Here is a 16,923-nt window from a genome sequence, read left to right on the forward strand (position 1 = left end):
TATTGAAAAGTACATGAACAAAACACCTAAATAAATGCTTAAAAAATAAGTCTGAGGCCAGGTGTGGTGGCCCACACTTGTAATCCCAGCACTTCGGGAGGCCGAGGCGGGTAGATCACGAATTGGAGGGATCGAGACCATCCTGGCCAACATGGTGAAATGCTGTCTCCACTAAAAATACAAAAATTAGCCAGGTGTGGTGGCACGTGGCTGTAGTCCCAGCTACTCGGGAGGCTGAGGCAAGAGAATCGCTTGGACCCAGGAGGCAGAGGTTGCAGTGAGCCAAGATCGCGCCACTGCACTCCAGCCTGGCGACAGAGACCCCGTCTCAATAAAAATTTAAAAAAAAAAGAAAAAAAACCCAACAGTCTGAAATAAATCTAACACTATATGGTTTTTTCTCTCAAAATAAAAATAATTATATTATTTTAAATCTGATAATATAAATGGTATTTAAATCCCTCCCTTCCTCCCTCCAATCCCTTCCTTTCTCCCTGCTTCCCTTCTCTTTCTTTCCTTCCTTCTTTCCTTCCCTCCCTCCCTCCCTCCCTCCTTCCTTCCTTTCCTTCCTTCCTTTCCTCCCTCCCTCCCTCTCTCTTTCTTTCCTTTCTTTTCTTTTCTTTCTTTCTTCTGAGAAAGGGCCTCACTCTGTCACCAAGGCTGGAGTGCACTGGCATTATCTCTTACCTCACTGCAATCTCCATTTCCCAGGATCAAGTGATTCTCCTGCCTCAGCCTCCTGAGTAGTTGGGATTACAGGCATGTGCCACCATGCCTGGCTAATTTTTGTATTTTTTAGTAGAGATGGGGTTTCACCATATTGACTGGGCTGGTCTCAAACTCCTGACCTCAACCCATCTACCCACCTTGGCCTCCCGAAGTGTTGGGATTACAGGCGTGAGCCACCACACCCAGCCAGTGTTACCAGATTTAGTGTATAAATAGATAGCAATTTAGGGTCATCTACATAGATACATACAAACAAGTAAATGTATCTATAATATACATATATATGATATATGTCATTATATATGTCATATAGATAGCCATTTTTTATCCATTCATCTGCTGATGGAGACTTGGGTAATTTCTAGTTTTTGGCTACCTGGAATAATGCTGCTATGAACATTTGCATACGAATATCTATTTGTGTGTCTGTTTTCAAGTCTCTGGGGTATACATCTATCGGTGGAATTTTAACCAAACTGTGCAATAGTATGTGTATGAGTGTGGGGGTGTAGGTATCTGTGTGTGTGTGTGTGTTTGAGAGTGTGTAGAGAAATGATAGTGTAATACCTGAACCAAAACAGAAGAAGCTGAATTATATACCAAGGAGAGGTTAGTTCACTAAACAAAACTGAGTAAGAAATGATCCTTTCCCTCCCAACACTCGCAGTGGAGTGGTTGATGGGAGGCATGCAGCCAATTACAATAGAGGATCTAAAACACAGGTGTGGTATAATAAAATAATAAGTATTTGGTCTTCATCCCTGGTTCTTGGAACACAGCTCCCGAAATACCTGGTATCTCCAGAGTGATAGTGTTTTTCGTATGCCAGAGAGATGACTGGTAGCTGGGGGCCCTTAAAAGATAGCTTCGGCATGGCTCTCCGCATGCCAGAAAGACCAAGCAAGGATTGCAGGGTTGGAACTTTTAGCCATCCCTGCCTACCTCCAGTCATAAGAAGAGAAGAGTTTGAGTTCAATTGTCAAGGAACGATGATTTAATAAATTATGGCTACGTAATGGAGCCTCCATCATAACCCTTAGTTGATGGGGTTAGGGAGGGACGATGAACACCTTGAGGTGCTAGGAGGGTAGCAGGCCCTGAGAGGACTAGGTGGTCTGCAGTACCTACACCCTCTCCAGCCTTGCCCTGTAACAATCCTTGTATTTGGCTGTTCTTGAGTTGTACCCTATATAATAAACCAGAAATTGTAGAGTACCTTCCTGAGTTCTGTGAATCATTTTAGCAAAGCATCAGGGCCTGAAAGAGTGGTGGATTGTGGAAATCCCCCGGCAACTTCGTAGCCAAGTTGGAGAGAAGTGTGGGTAACCTGGGGACCCAATGTTTGCATCTGCTGTCTTAAATGAAGACAGTTTTGTGGGCTGAAACCTTAAACCTGTGGAGTCTGATGCAAACTCAGGGTGGTTAATGTCAGAACTGAAATTGTAGGCCTGGAAATGTAGGACACACAATTGGTGTCTCAAGGGTTAGAGAACTGGTTGATATAAGAAAAAAAAATCACACATTTGGTGTCAGAAGCATGGTGAGTAAAAATAAAGAGGCCTACAAAGAAAACTCCAGAGGGCAGAGTAACCAACCTCGCGGTAAGCACAGGTGAGGACACGTGTAAGCTGGATCATCACCGCCAAGGATGACATGATGGGAGCAGGGGAGAGAAGCACAATGGGCAGAGGAAGCAACGTGGGTCTGGTTGGGGAAACTGGAAAGTTCAGTGGAGCTGAGTTATAGACTCTAGGAGGAACAAGGGCACAGAAGGAAGACTGCAGAGCAGGCTTGAGCTCAATTGCAAAGGTTAGACTGCGTGCTGGAAAGTTTAGGATTAATCTGCAGACTGTAAGAAACCACTGGAGGTGTGGAAGCCAATAAATCACTCAATCCGAGAAAACTGGAGCAGAGCAAGGATGGATTACTAGCAGGGAGGGACAGATGGCAAGCAGGCTGGTTAGGTGGCTAATCTGGGCAAGTCAACAATAAAGCCTAGTAGTGGAAAATCAAGAGAGGACACAGCGTAGGGTAACAATCTGGAGATAAAATTAATAGACTCAAGAAATTCGTTAGATGGGAAGTCAAGGAAGATGCTGAGATTTCCGGTCAAGGTTTCCACCTGGGCAGCAAAGTGGGTTCTTAAACTATTAATGAAGACAGAGATTCAGGAAGAGGGGGAAGAAGCAGGAAGAGCTCCATTTAATTTTGCCTTGGAGATGCCTAATGGACAGCTAAAAATACACATCTGTGAGGATTCAGAGGAATATGAATTCTAGGTACTGTATCGTTGAGACTACTTGATTTCTAGCTGGTTTTCACATAAATACGAAATATTTGTACAACTGTTTTGTAATGCAAATGTATAGAAAATTGTTCAAAGAAAATCGAAAAAAGAAGAAACCATTCGTAAGGCCATTATCATGTAATTCTAGAATATAAATATCTTGAGGCAAGTATCTCTTACAATTTGTCTTTAGCTTACACTGTTACCAGCCTGAAGGAATGCAACTATATAACCAAAAACAACAGTAACTTGGCTTTTCTCAATGAAAAGGAAAATTTCATTTATTACTGTAAAAGTTTTGCCAAAGTACAATATTAAAAATAAGGTACTGGCCGGGCGCGGTGGCTCAAGCCTGTAATCCCAGCACTTTGGGAGGCCGAGACGGGCGGATCACGAAGTCAGGAGATCGAGACCATCCTGGCTAACATGGTGAAACCCCGTCTCTACTAAAAAAAATACAAAAAAAAAAAACTAGCCGGGCGAGATGGCGGGCGCCTATAGTCCCAGCTACTCGGGAGGCTGAGGCAGGAGAATGGCGTAAACCCGGGAGGCAGAGCTTGCAGTGAGCTGAGATCCGGCCACTGCACTCCAGCCTGGGCGACACAGCGAGACTCCGTCTCAAAAAAAAAAAAAAAAAAAAAAGTACTAATTAAATATCTGTTTATGCTACTTACTTCAATATAAACCAAACCACCCATCTTTTATTTTTACAATGATGTAATTAAGACATAATTTAAAGCTTTCTATGTTAAATGATCTACTGGTGATTCTGGGAAATTTGCATACTTTACTAAGTGAGCTAGCTACAAAAAGACCAAGAAAGTATTTCTAAACCATGAGGTATGATTTCGGGAACCAAGACTGCTGGTGAATCAAATCAAATCTGAAGCAAAAGTAAAAGTATTCTGGTTCCCTGGATGAAACTTGAATGAAATAATCTGGGCCTACTGGGAGGATAACTTTTTAATGGAAATATGTATTTAAGTTCTATGAATTTTTTTCTGGGGTAATACTTTCATTATTTCCTCTTTGTAGTATTACCAAGATGTTCATGTTTTATAACCAATCATGTTACACAACCTTCATCTGTTTTTCCCCCTAAAGCATTTCCAATCTCACCCCTAAAGAGAAACCTTCTGTGGACCAGGAAAAGCTGCCTAGAAACATTCTCTCCTAACCAGAAACACAAGTTAGCCCTGTTTGACTGTCAACTCACCATCACAAGGAAACTCACACCCATACTTCAAACGAGTGCTTTAAATGATTGCAGTCTGCCCAGGTGAGCTCCTGAGCTGTGCAGATAATGGTCCTATCAAACATACAAGGCCAACCTCCCAGGAGGTTCAAGATTCAGCTAAAACCCATGTTTGAAAAAACAGCCTGATGTGGAGCTTGCTTATGGTCTAGTAAGCTTTCTTCTAACATTTTTTAAAACTGTAGGGATTTTCTTTAGGCCTTTTGTGGTTGCTTTTTTATGTGATGATCTTAAATGTGGCACTACATTTTTGAGGAAAAAACAAAACCAGCAGCGAGCCTGCTTTATGAGATGGTCATTATACCCATTTTACAGATAAGAAAACCAAGACAAAGAGTGCTTAAGTCACAACTTAGTTTGAAACCAGAGCCAGACCCTGTGCTTGAACCAAAACACCTGCTGTCTCAGCTCTCAGCGGCGGGCTGATCTTGCCCACCTGTTACTACTGGCCAGCCCTCAACGAAGACATCCAGCAAGAAGAGTAGCAGCTGGAACTGAAAAGAAAGAGTTCATTTTCCAAGAAGATTAATGTTGAATGGTCTCAGCAAATAAATTACAGAAATCAACAGAGTGCAGACGTTCACAGTAAGATCCATGCCACGACAAGGTGTGAAGACAACAGACGGGTCCGCAACCATATTAGGTTCAGCCTACAAGAAAGATAATCAGGAGAATCACAGCCAGCAATGTGCTCTGGTCCTGGCTGACACAGTGTGATCAAATACTGGTTTACGGGTGCCCTGTGAAGCCCTCTGGGGGTTATTCATTTTGGCCCTCCTATTCTCGCTCCCCTTTTTGCCTCATGAATCCCACTCATCCTTCATGTATCACATTAAATTTCATCTCTTCCAGGAAGCTTTCCCTGATCCTACTGGGATAGGCTAAGCTCTCTGGTTCTATGACTTCAGAAACCCCCATACTTTTTCTTCAGTGTACCTGCTATGATGGTAATTAATTCTTTTATAATTTTTGTTTACTTTTGTCTCTCTTAGCAAGGTCTAGAAGATGGGGCCATGTCTGCTGTGTTCACTACTATATATATATATATATATATAGTGTGTGTGTATATATATATTGTGTGTACACACATATATATAGTGTGTGTATATATATAGTATGTGTATACACACACACACACACACACACACACACACACACCCCAGACCTGGCCACAGTACCTGGAATATAGGAGACAGTCAAATATTTGATAAGTGAATATATAAACAAATGAAATTTATTGTTTTAAATAGAAAATGATACAGGTGACACATGTAAAAGAATTTTGTTCTATTATTATTTTACTGAGAGAGTAACAACCACAAATTGGGTCAGTCTCTGTCTTGCTTTTAAAGTGGTTAGTCTCTACCTTGCTTCTATCACTGATAAGTCAACATATATATAATTGGCCACAAGTTGGTTTCCCAGAACTGCACTAGGTACAGGAAGGGCCACCTATGAAGACACAAACTCCCAGCACAAGTCTTTACAATTCTTCAATTAGGATTACTAAAGTGAGACCAAGTCCAATCTGAGTTTCTTCAACGCCAGCTTCATTTTCTGAAAAACCTGCCAGACCAGCCCCTACCCTATCCAATTCAGGAGGATGCCAGGGAGGCTAAGCAGCTCAGCCCTCAGCATTCTAGCTCTGGAAACATAGGAAAAAAGGAGCTCTGGTTATAATCAATGCTGCTGTCCTGTGCCCTCCTCAGAATGGCATCCTTACAAGGTACTTTTTCTTCATTCATATCCATCTGCCTAAAGCAAACTGAAATCATTCCTGGATGTCTCCCTCACTTAAATGAGCTGTCAATCTAAATGGCTGCATTATCTTACCAGAGAAGGTCACATTCACTTAGGCTGGAGACTTGTAACATACCAGGCAGGTTTCACATGTCTAAGTTGCTGTTATATAATAAAATATCTTCACTAAACAAAGAAATATTCCAGATAAGTGGCAGCAAAGTATGTGCTGCTGGAAATACTTTCCTAACACAGAACGTTCTGTACTCTACCAAAATGAATTTATTATCTGCTGCCAGTAAGTGAGATTTGGGGCTTCTTTATTTGGAATTTTTTTGGTGGTCACATTGACACTGAAGGTCGACATCAGTTTCTTTTGACATACTGGATCAGAGAGAGTAAAAGCATGGCAAGCGCACCGTCATTAACCCATGGCAGGTATCATTAACTGTCTGGAACTCTGCCTACATGCAGAGTTTACACTCCAAGCAGTCATTAATGATACATCAAAATCAATGCTGAAGAAGATGAAGCTCATGAATGAATCCTTCAGAAGAGACTAACAGTGATAGGAAATGCGTTGATTTGACAAAAGTATAGGACAGTTGCTTCTCAATCAGAAAATATCCTACCTATATCCTGATCTGGTAAAGGTCTCAAGAGATTTCCTTTTCAGCAGACTATATGTCTTCTCACATCTATTTTAGCCTTTTCTTCTGAAATTTTATCTCTGGATTGATAATAAGAGGATAAGAAATTAAAAGTGGTTTGGGACATGAGGGAAAAAAAAGTTCTCAACAAAAATGCTCTGGTAGTTCTCATTCCCATTCTTACAGCTACTGTTTGATCCTTAAAATCTCTAGGATAATTTTTGTTAAACAATTCTTGTCATCCTGTTAAACCTTAAAGATCAGCCTGGATAAACGGCAGAAAAGACTGAGGTAAAAGACACAAGCTAAGGGTATTTTCAGGACTTTGAATCAAAGGGTTTTCTTAGCCTTAATACCACACAACACAGAGCCTGCTTAGGTTTAAATCCAGCTCTGCACAGACACCTGCAGTTCAAGGCACCTGGCAAATCCCAAAAAAGGAGAAGGAGAGTGGAGTGGGAGCCTGGGGAGGGAGAGGCAGAGAAACTACAAAACCAAGTGTCCCTCAACTCTTCCGTATCAGTTAAGGCTCCGACGTACTTAGTCCTTCCTCTTACTGATAATGTATTTGCTAGAAGGAATATATACAAGACCATACAAATATAGGAAAACAGTATAAAGAAAAAACCTTGCAATTCTAATACTATTAAGACTGAGTTTTTGCCTAAAAATGACCATTTAAAGTATTTATCATCTGAACTTGTTTCACAGAAATAAAGTGGAGAAAAAGGAACTTGTTCCCATGGTAACCTGCAGACTCGATTCTTTTGTTTCTGCGCTACTCAAATGCATTCACCCATATTTTAATTTCTCCCAGAAATGAGGATAACACTCCTTAGATATAGGGATAATGAATGACAGAAAACATATGCCAGCACTCTTATCACAACATCCTTAGAAGAGAAAAGAGTCTGTGAATGCTTGGGCCTGAGATGCTCTGGGTTATTATGGAGAGTTTTTCAATTTATAATTACATTTTTTATGTGGATATAACCATTAATCTCCACCTAATGAAAACTGCCCCCTAATTTTATATATGACCATGGAGACACAGACAAGTATGTCTGTTCACCCCAGGATCTCCAGTGCCTAACAAAGAGTAAACACTCAATAGATGTGCTGAATGAATCAATACTAGGTACCTATTATTCTTCCTTGCCCCACTGTTAAAGTGCATTCTTCCAAGGAGAACAATGAGAAAAAAATACAAAGCAAGTATCTACCAGGATGATTTAATAACCACATTAAATTATCACTTCTGATGGGGGTGAGCTCCGCGGAGAGGCCAGCTTTCCCAGCTGTCAGAATCAGGTTGGCAAATATCACGTGTGGAAGTTTACACTCCGTACACAGCATCCTCCATGCAGGGTTTGTATCTGCAAGAACGGTTTTGCTAATCCATTGCCTGGCAAAAATTCTTGAAAACTCAAATCCTAGGAAAGGTTTCTGACTTCTAAGGAACATTTGCTTTTAGGATATGATTGCTATAAAACCAATTATGTGACCTTTTCATTTTGGCTGCCCAGAATGGTATTGCTGTTTAATCCTCACTCATAGAAACTCTAACAGAAGTGGCTAGGCATGCTTGCTCTCTTCAACTCTGCCTTCTCTGCCTTGTTTTGTTTCCCATTTAAACGGCCTCATTGAGTACATGTATTTCATTGCAAGTTTCCTTGAGCCTTTTATGGATGCAGTTGGGGTATAAAAAATAAATTATAAACAAACTGGGAGAATGTGGATTCTTAGTTGCTGCTTGGAAACTGCACCAAGAATGAATTTACAGAATACTGGAATGAAGTCAAATAAAACAAAAAAGTTTTTGCATGCCAAAGCCCCCTTTCCTATTGTGGACTGGTCATTCCGGGATAAAAATCAGTACAGGAAAGAACACATTTCTCTTTGGGCACTATTTCCAATTCCCTTTCAGGGAGCGCCCATGATACTTCACATCCAAATTCAGCCAATGGTAAAAATAACATTCAAAGTGAGCCCCAAATCCTTGAATCTCAGGTTTTCTTTATTGAATATGCCCCCCGAAAGCTGTCTTCCTAAAAAAAAGAAATGCTTTCTATGGCTTCCATCAGCTTCATTAAAACAAAACAAAACAAAGAAACAAACCAAAAAATGGAACCAGAGTACAGAATTTTGAAAAACTCTAGCAGTCAGTTTCTTAAGCCACAGTATCCTAAGGAAAATGATGCTTGTCTACATGAGGGAAATAGAATTTCACTTCCTTTCTGATATTTTCCAATCCTGCTCCAGCTTATATGAAGCAGCTGATTCCAGCTTACCCCTTTCACACAACCCTCTCCTTCAACTTTAATCAAAAGCTTTAAAATACATTCTTTTAAAATATTATTAGCATGGATTAATAAAGCATCAGAAGAAAAAGATGTATGGGGTAAACAAGTCCTTGCCCTGATTTTAAGTAGATTTGGAAATGATAAATTTCCATTATTCATTTATTAAAACCAAACAACTCAGTGGAGAAGACAGGGCCAACAGTCCTGCTCTAGACAGTAATCGGCCCAAGAAAGACCACTGGCAACCAAGAGAAAAAGGAAGCATGCCAGGAAGAAAAGGTCTTGTAAATCAAAGGTAGTGAGAATGAAAGAATGAAAAGAGGGAAAGTATGCTTATTAGGTTTCCAAATCACCTCCTCAACACCAAAGACCAGACTTTCCACCTTCTCTTTTTCTCAAACTTTATGCTTTCCTTTTCCTTCCATATTGGTGAGATGGGATCTGTTAACTCATGAGTAAACTCTATAATAATATCTATAAGTGAATACACTTCCAGACAAAGTCCATTTCACAGATTGCCACACTGTACATACTGTAGCACTAGCAAGGCTAATTATGTACCATGCACATCACCTCTTTGGGAAATGTTAGCAGGGTACTGTTTACAAGTGAAAACTCTGGAGCCAAACCACCTGGGTTCAAATCCCAGCTCCCTCTTTTATTAGCCATATACCCGTAGGCAATTTTACATCCCCACATCATGCCTTTATTTCCTTATTTGCAAAATGGGAATATAATGGTATGATCTCATTAGGTTCTCACGCTGACTAAATGAGCTAAAACATGTTAAGTGCCTAGAACATGATCTGGCACATGGTACATGCTCATTAACATTAATCGTCATTTAAAGTGCAATAAAATGTCTTTCCCTCCTATATGAATTCATAGAATTCACATGTCTTTTAAATAATGCCAGCAGGCTTCTTCATTTTCTAGTTCATGCAGTTCAAGGACAGCAAGCCTCATTTCTATCCTGTATTTCCATTAAGTCTGGGTGGGCAGGTGTAACATAATCCTGTCATATAGCAGATCTGCTCAGAATCACAGGTAAACACTTTCTCATCAACTTTTTAAAAATTTAGTAGGTACTTATCAATGACAAAATTAGAGGAGGATACAACACAGAACTTTTTAAGTCCTTTGTGTTGGTACCTCCCCAGTGAGTTACATGTGGGAGAGAAATGAACCAAGGAAAACTAACAGTTCTCAGCAACTGAGAAGTGGTGGAACATTTCTTTACATGCAAATACTGTTCTTGGCCTTACTGTAATCATTGTGAGGATGAAGTCATGTCACAATTAAGAAGCCCTGAGCAAGGCACAGACACTTGGCAAAAACACAAAGGGCGTCATGTTTATTTTTAGAGCCCCCTGTGGTAGGCTAAATTATGGCCATGTACACGTCTATTACTTATGTCCATCATCTCAAAAATGTCCATGTCCTGTGAGTATGTTATCTAACATGGTAAAAGTGATTTTACAGACGTGATTAATGAGACTGAGATGGGAAAATCATCCTGGATTATGCAGGTGGGCTTAAAGTAATCATAGAGGTCCTTATAAGAGGGGGGCAGGAGGATAAGAGTCAGAAGAGAAGTAGAAATCAGAGAGAAGATGGTAAGCAGTAGGTTTTGAAGACAGAAAAATTCATAAGCCAAGATACAAAGGTGACTTCTAGAAGCTGGAAAAGGTAAGAAAACGGATTCTCCCCTAGAGCCTCCAGAAGGAAACAGCCTAGTGACACCGTGACTTTAGCCCAGTGAAACTGATTTTAGACTTCCCACCTTCAGAATTGCAAAAGAATAAATTTGTGTTGTTTTAAACCACTAAGTTTGTGGTAATTTGTTACAGCAGCAATAGAAAACTAATACATCCTCTTAATCTGTTTTAGAAACTCTCTTCTAACCTCTTGTTCTGTTCCCAATAACCAACATCCAGTATCTGCATATGGGTCCCTTGTTACTCCTAGGCCCTACTATATAGCTTCATCCATCCCAGAAAGCTGATGGTTCCAGACCCAATTCCCTTCCCTACCCTGAAAGAATTTTCAGTGACTACTTAGTGAATGCCTATTATATGCCAGGCTCTATTCTAGACTTATAAAATACACAGCCCAAGACAATTCCAACAAAAGTCTTTGCCTTCACGGCACTCACCATCTAGTTCTCAGAGAGGCTAGCCCTCTCTGTTCAATTCCCTCAGGGCCCTGCTGCAGGACTGCATAAACAATTGTGGAGCAGCAATGGTGGAAAAAGGAGCCAAACCACTTTCCTTTCCAGCAGATTCTCTGAAAGATACTCTAAAAAGCAAGAAAGCTTCTCATTAGGCAATCAGCAGGAAGGAGGAAGGCAGGAGAAAAGGGAGGAGAGAGGTGAGAGAGTAGTTTGAACAAAGACAGAATACTCAGATTATGCCCAGGCAATGTGTTGGTGAACTTCACAGTTTGCTAATGGTGTCAGAGCACTCACAAGCTCTCTGAAGTTGCATGCCAGGTTTGTTGTGTCAGTACAATTATATAGGCATATATATATATACACATATATATATTTTTTTTTTTTTTGAGGAAGCAAGAAACATATGGCTATTGGAAGATTTTCAAAGGGGTCTATAACAAAAAGAAGTTTAATAATCACTGACTTGTATAATGAAACATCTAGTGCTTGTATAACAAAACATCTACACAAGAACTTGGAAATTACTATTAAATGAAATTATAAACATAGCCTGGGCCTAGACTGTGCAGAACTTGAAATGCCCTATTAGGGAGCTTCAATTCGTTTCGAAGTAACAAGAGAACCACTAGGGTTTCTGGTATTTTAGGAAAGTAACCCTGGAGGGAGCAGGGTGAAGGGCAGGATGCAGGGCTGGAAAAGACTGAACTGAGGTGCAAAGGTGGTAAAGAGGCCAGCTGCAAGTCTACACATATCATCCACTTAAGAAGAGGCTGGCAGTTCTTCAAAGTGTTAAACATAGTTTCCATATGACCCTTCAATTCCACTCCTAAGTATATACCGGGGGGGAAATAAAAATCTAAAGCACAAAAACTTGAACATAAATGTTCATAGCAGCATAATTTAAAATAAAAAAATAGAACCCAATATCCACCAATTAATGAGTAGATAAATAAAATGTGACATATCCATACAATAACGTATTATTCAGCAATGAAAAGTACTTACTTACACATTACAATATGGATAAACCTTGAAAAACCTTATGCTAGATAAAAGAAAGCAGTCATAAAAGACCACATTTATATATTCTATTAATATGAAATATCCAGAACAGTCAAATCCATAGAAACAGAAAGTAGATTGGTGGCAGCCTAGAGCAGGGGAAGTGTGGTGGGAAATGGGGAGTGAGTGCTAATGGGTAGGGCATTTCTTTTGGAGGTGATGAAATCATAAAGTATGGGTGATGGTTGCATGATCTGTGACTATACTAAAAATCACTAAATTATACAATTTAAATGGGTTATTTGTATGGCATATGAATTGTGATCTCAATAAAGCTTGTTTGTTTGTTTATTTTGAGATGGCTTCTCACTCTGTCGACCAGGCTGGAGTGCAATGGCATGGTCTTGGCTCACCGCAACCTCCACCTCCCGGGTTCAAGCAATTCTCTTGCCTCAGCCTCCCGAGTAGCTGGGATTAGGATTACAGGTGCCTGCCACCATGTTAGGCTAATTTTCGTATTTTCAGTAGAGATGGGATTTCACCACCATGTTGGCCAGGCTGGTCTCGAACTCCTCACCTCATGATCTGCCTGCCTTGGCCTCCCGAAGTGCTGGGATTATTACAGGTGTGAGCCACCACTGCGCCCAGCCAATAAAGTCCTTTTAATAGGAAGTGCAGCAGCTAGAGAAATGGATGGAAGGCCGGGGCTTGTATCAGCTAGTTCTGTTCACAAACAGAGTGCTCTCTTTTCCTGCTTCCCCAGATAGTGGATTTTGTATGTGTTTCATCCCTTCTCAAGTGAATCTTACAAAAAGTCCCAAGACTTCCACAATAAAAGAGAGCTGTTCTGCTTGTAGTAGGGTCAGGAGGCCCAGGGCCCAGTTATTTGGCTTCCCTGACACCCAAATTGGCAGACCCTAAAGTGCCTTCAGGGAATTCCAGGCCTGATGGAACGCAATCGAAATCACGCTATAGATCCAAATGGCTGAGAAATGTGGAATGTTAGGCATCTTTGTAAGGTCAGTGAGAGGGAATTTAGCCAGAATGCCCCCCACCCCAGTCACACCAGGGAATTAGAGACAGTTATGTCCACACTAAAGCCAGTCCTGCACAGTCTTTAACACATCCCAACTGTTATCCTTCTGCTTAATCACCATGCAAGGAACGCTGGTAAGAGGAAATAATGGTTTCACTTATAGGAAGCTAAGGAAAGTTTGCTTTTATACCCTCTTCTAAGGCTTTTGGAGAGGTCCAATGCATGTCAATTTAGTCCACAAGGGTCAAATGTTTCCTATCCCCAAATCTTACCTGGCATTTGACCATAACCAAGGTGCTGGCAGCCTCTAACTTTAATAACAGTAAATTTAGAATTATAAAATATGTTATTTCTTTAGGGAAATTTCTATAGCATGTGTATTCTTAAATCTGTGCTTCCTGCTGCCAGTCATAAATTGTAAACCATAAACACTCGCATTTCACCAATGTTCTGTTTCATACATGCACCCCTTACTTGTCTTATTTCTCTACCCTGGCTCTGAAACACACATATTCTGCAATGGACTTTTTATGGTATTTACTCTTCTCCCTTTTATTCTTGCATCAGTCCCCTTTTAGAGAAATGACCAAGCCAGACACAGAGGTGTATGCCTATAATTTTAGCTACTCAGGAGGCTGAAGCGAGAGGATTGTTTGAGCCCAGGAGTTCGAGACTAGCCTGGGCAATACAGGAAAACCTCATCTCATAAAAAGATATATATATATATATATATATATATATTTTAAAGGTAAAAGGAATCTACCAAAATCTGCTTCTAAAAATGTCTCTGGCCTCATTACTCTTTTTCTCTGAAACATCAGACCCAGCTTTTCAAACCGAATTTCTAACTACTGGTTTCTAACCATACAACACTCTCTATGTAAAGCACATAGAGCCGCCTCATCTTAGTTCTTTTTTTTTTTTTTTTTTTTTTGAGACGGAGTCTCGCTCTGTCGCCCAGGCTGGAGTGCAGTGTCCGGATCTCAGCTCACTGCAAGCTCCGCCTCCCGGGTTTACGCCATTCTCCTGCCTCAGCCTCCCGAGTAGCTGAGACTACAGGCGCCCGCCACTTCGCCCGGCTAGTTTTTGTATTTTTAGTAGAGACGGGGTTTCACTGTGTTAGCCAGGATGGTCTCGATCTCCTGACCTCGTGATCCGCCCGTCTCGGCCTCCCAAAGTGCTGGGATTACAGGCTTGAGCCACCGCGCCCGGAACCACCTCTCAGCCACGCTATGCCTCCCAGCCAGCCTAAATGCCTGGACCCACCTACATCCTGTGAGGCAGCGTCACTGTGAAACCTTCTTTCATTGCTTGCGAAGGATGTTGATGCTGATAACCAGGACTATGTCACTCACCAGGACCCAGAGCAGTTGATTTGTAAGTAACCATTACACCTTCTGGGAGTTTGTCATTTTCTAACGTTACATCTTTTTTTAATTGCCTCTTAATAGTTACAGTGAAAACTACCAAAAAAAAGTTCATCTTAACTTTGGCCCATATACATATACCCTTGCATTTTGTCACTTCCCTACCAAAGACTGGCTCCCAAACATTCTCTCCATCCTCACTTTCTGCCACAAAAGCAGAGCTGGCTCCCAGCCAGGTGCAGGAATGTGAAAAACACTAAAGAAACTGCCTATTTGTCATTTACTCAGGGGAAAGCTGCACTGTGATCCCTTCACAGGGTGATAGTCTCCAGTTTAAAAGGGATGGAGAAAGATATACCTGCAGAACAGAAGGTAGGCACCACTGGATAGCTAGACTGTGGGATCCAGGCCCTGCCAGGGTAACATGACTGTTTGAGTTGTCAGCAGCTACTCTGGTTTCTATAAAATGTCAGAGCCCCAAAATGAGTTGGCACCTGGGCTAATAACAAAGCCAGCATAGAATGATTACCTGTTATTATATGCAATAGCTAAACTATACCCTGCATAATGCTTTACAGTTCCCAAGTGGGTTTATACATCTTTCCATTAAACATTAGTACCATTTCCAAGTGCTTTCCTTAGAACTTATTATAGCTATGCAAAATAAATACCATCTGGCTTCTTTGTAAAACAAAACAAAACATACAGTGCCAATACTTTCCTTTGAAGGGGGAACTAAAACACCCTCCTTCAGTTATTGAGAATTGTTCCCTGGGAAGTGGTCTTTGAAACAAAAATCATTTGTAGGCTCTAATTTGTAAATGAGTATTTCTCAGGAGATACATACCAGAGGCAATTAGCTTCATGAAAAAGTAAGTATGATTTATCTTTACTAAATTATCTATAGGAATGTTAAAAGGACTCAAGATTTTTGAAAATACAATTTTAAAGGTTTTTCTTTTACAAATCTCCAGGGTTTGGTCCATTAATTCCTTGCACTTTTTTAACACTAGCTTGAAGTTTAACAGAAAAAGAAGAGGAAAGCATTTCATTTCCTTGGAAAGTTAATGAACATATGAAAAGGTAAAAAGAGTTACCAGGATACCTGTCCTCCCTCTCCAACAGTAGAAATAGCCTACAATATGCAGCTTCCACACTGAGTTCCATGTGCAGCCCGAGTCAGGCTTCAACATTTTGATTTAGGACTAGCTACAGGTGTAGGAACAGAGGTCAAAGATCTAACCATTACGGTTTATAGAACCTTTAATACAAGATGAATGGGATGCCATCACATTTTCTTAGACTTTCAAAATCTGAACTTTACCCTCTAGTCTTATAACAGAATGGTAAATTCAATTTTTTTTTTTTAAACATAGAGGCTAAAAGCATTATATACAGGAGACCCACTCATAGTAAATCATGACTTGCATGCTGAGGGCACTTATACTATGTCAAGGACAGTTAGAGATTGAACATAAAAATAGTCTCCTTCATCATTTTTCTTTGCAATGCTTATAAAAAGTATATTTATCTATATATTGTCTAATTTTAAGCATTTTCTCATTTTCTTTGCCAAGTCAACTCAAATTTTGTAACTATTTTTTAATTCAGAAAAAAAGAGTGTTTATATATATGTAAATATTTCCTCATTCTTTTAAAGAAAGGCTACTTTGTTTTTACTTCTGTATTAATACTATAAAAAAGAAATCTACCTGATCCTTTAAGTGCTCTAATATAAAAAATCTGACAAAGGCATATTATTTAACTGATTGCCCAATTAATTTTAACAGGAATGAAAATGAAGGAAAGATCAGCATGCTTTATCACTGAAAGTTATATAATTGTATTTCCTCAATGCCTCAAATTACATAATATTAGTATTTGTTAATATAATTCATTAAGATATATTTTCCCTTCTTCCCTCCATCCCCTGCTGAATCTGTAGAGAGGCTCTCTGAGGAACTTCAAGACTGCCACCTGATGCATAGGCACAAGCCCCAGTCATTGTATCAAGCTAATTCAGACCAAAAGATCAAGCCAACACAGAGTGCTTCAGAGCTCTCAAATGGATGGCTGGTGGATTGAAACTGCCCTACACGTGTATTTTAAAAACCTAAAATAGCTCCAAACATTTAAAAATTAAGGAACTGTACCCACACATCTAGAGTTCCCACTTTTTCTGAAACATCAATAGATCTGGCAACACTGAACTCATTCTACCATGGCTGGAATGACTGGCGCTATACTCACAGCCCAGTTTATGGTGATCCCACTACTCAGACCCATCTCACACGCACTGTACTTCACTCAGCGACATGGCCTGGCTGCCAGGGCAGGTATTTGAACTTGTCTCCCTGTAGAGAGAGCTCTGGAGTCAGATC

General features: G+C 40.3%; 1 protein-coding gene across 1 annotated transcript in view; it reads right to left on the minus strand.

Annotated features, from left to right (window-relative positions):
- ARHGEF26 (Rho guanine nucleotide exchange factor 26) overlaps positions 1–16,923 on the minus strand; it is a 139,706-nt gene that overhangs the window by 69,018 nt on the left and 53,765 nt on the right. The window lies entirely within an intron of this gene.

The sequence above is a fragment of the Rhinopithecus roxellana genome, chromosome 1 (genome assembly GCF_007565055.1).
Source record: "Rhinopithecus roxellana isolate Shanxi Qingling chromosome 1, ASM756505v1, whole genome shotgun sequence".
NCBI classification, from domain to species: domain Eukaryota; kingdom Metazoa; phylum Chordata; class Mammalia; order Primates; family Cercopithecidae; genus Rhinopithecus; species Rhinopithecus roxellana.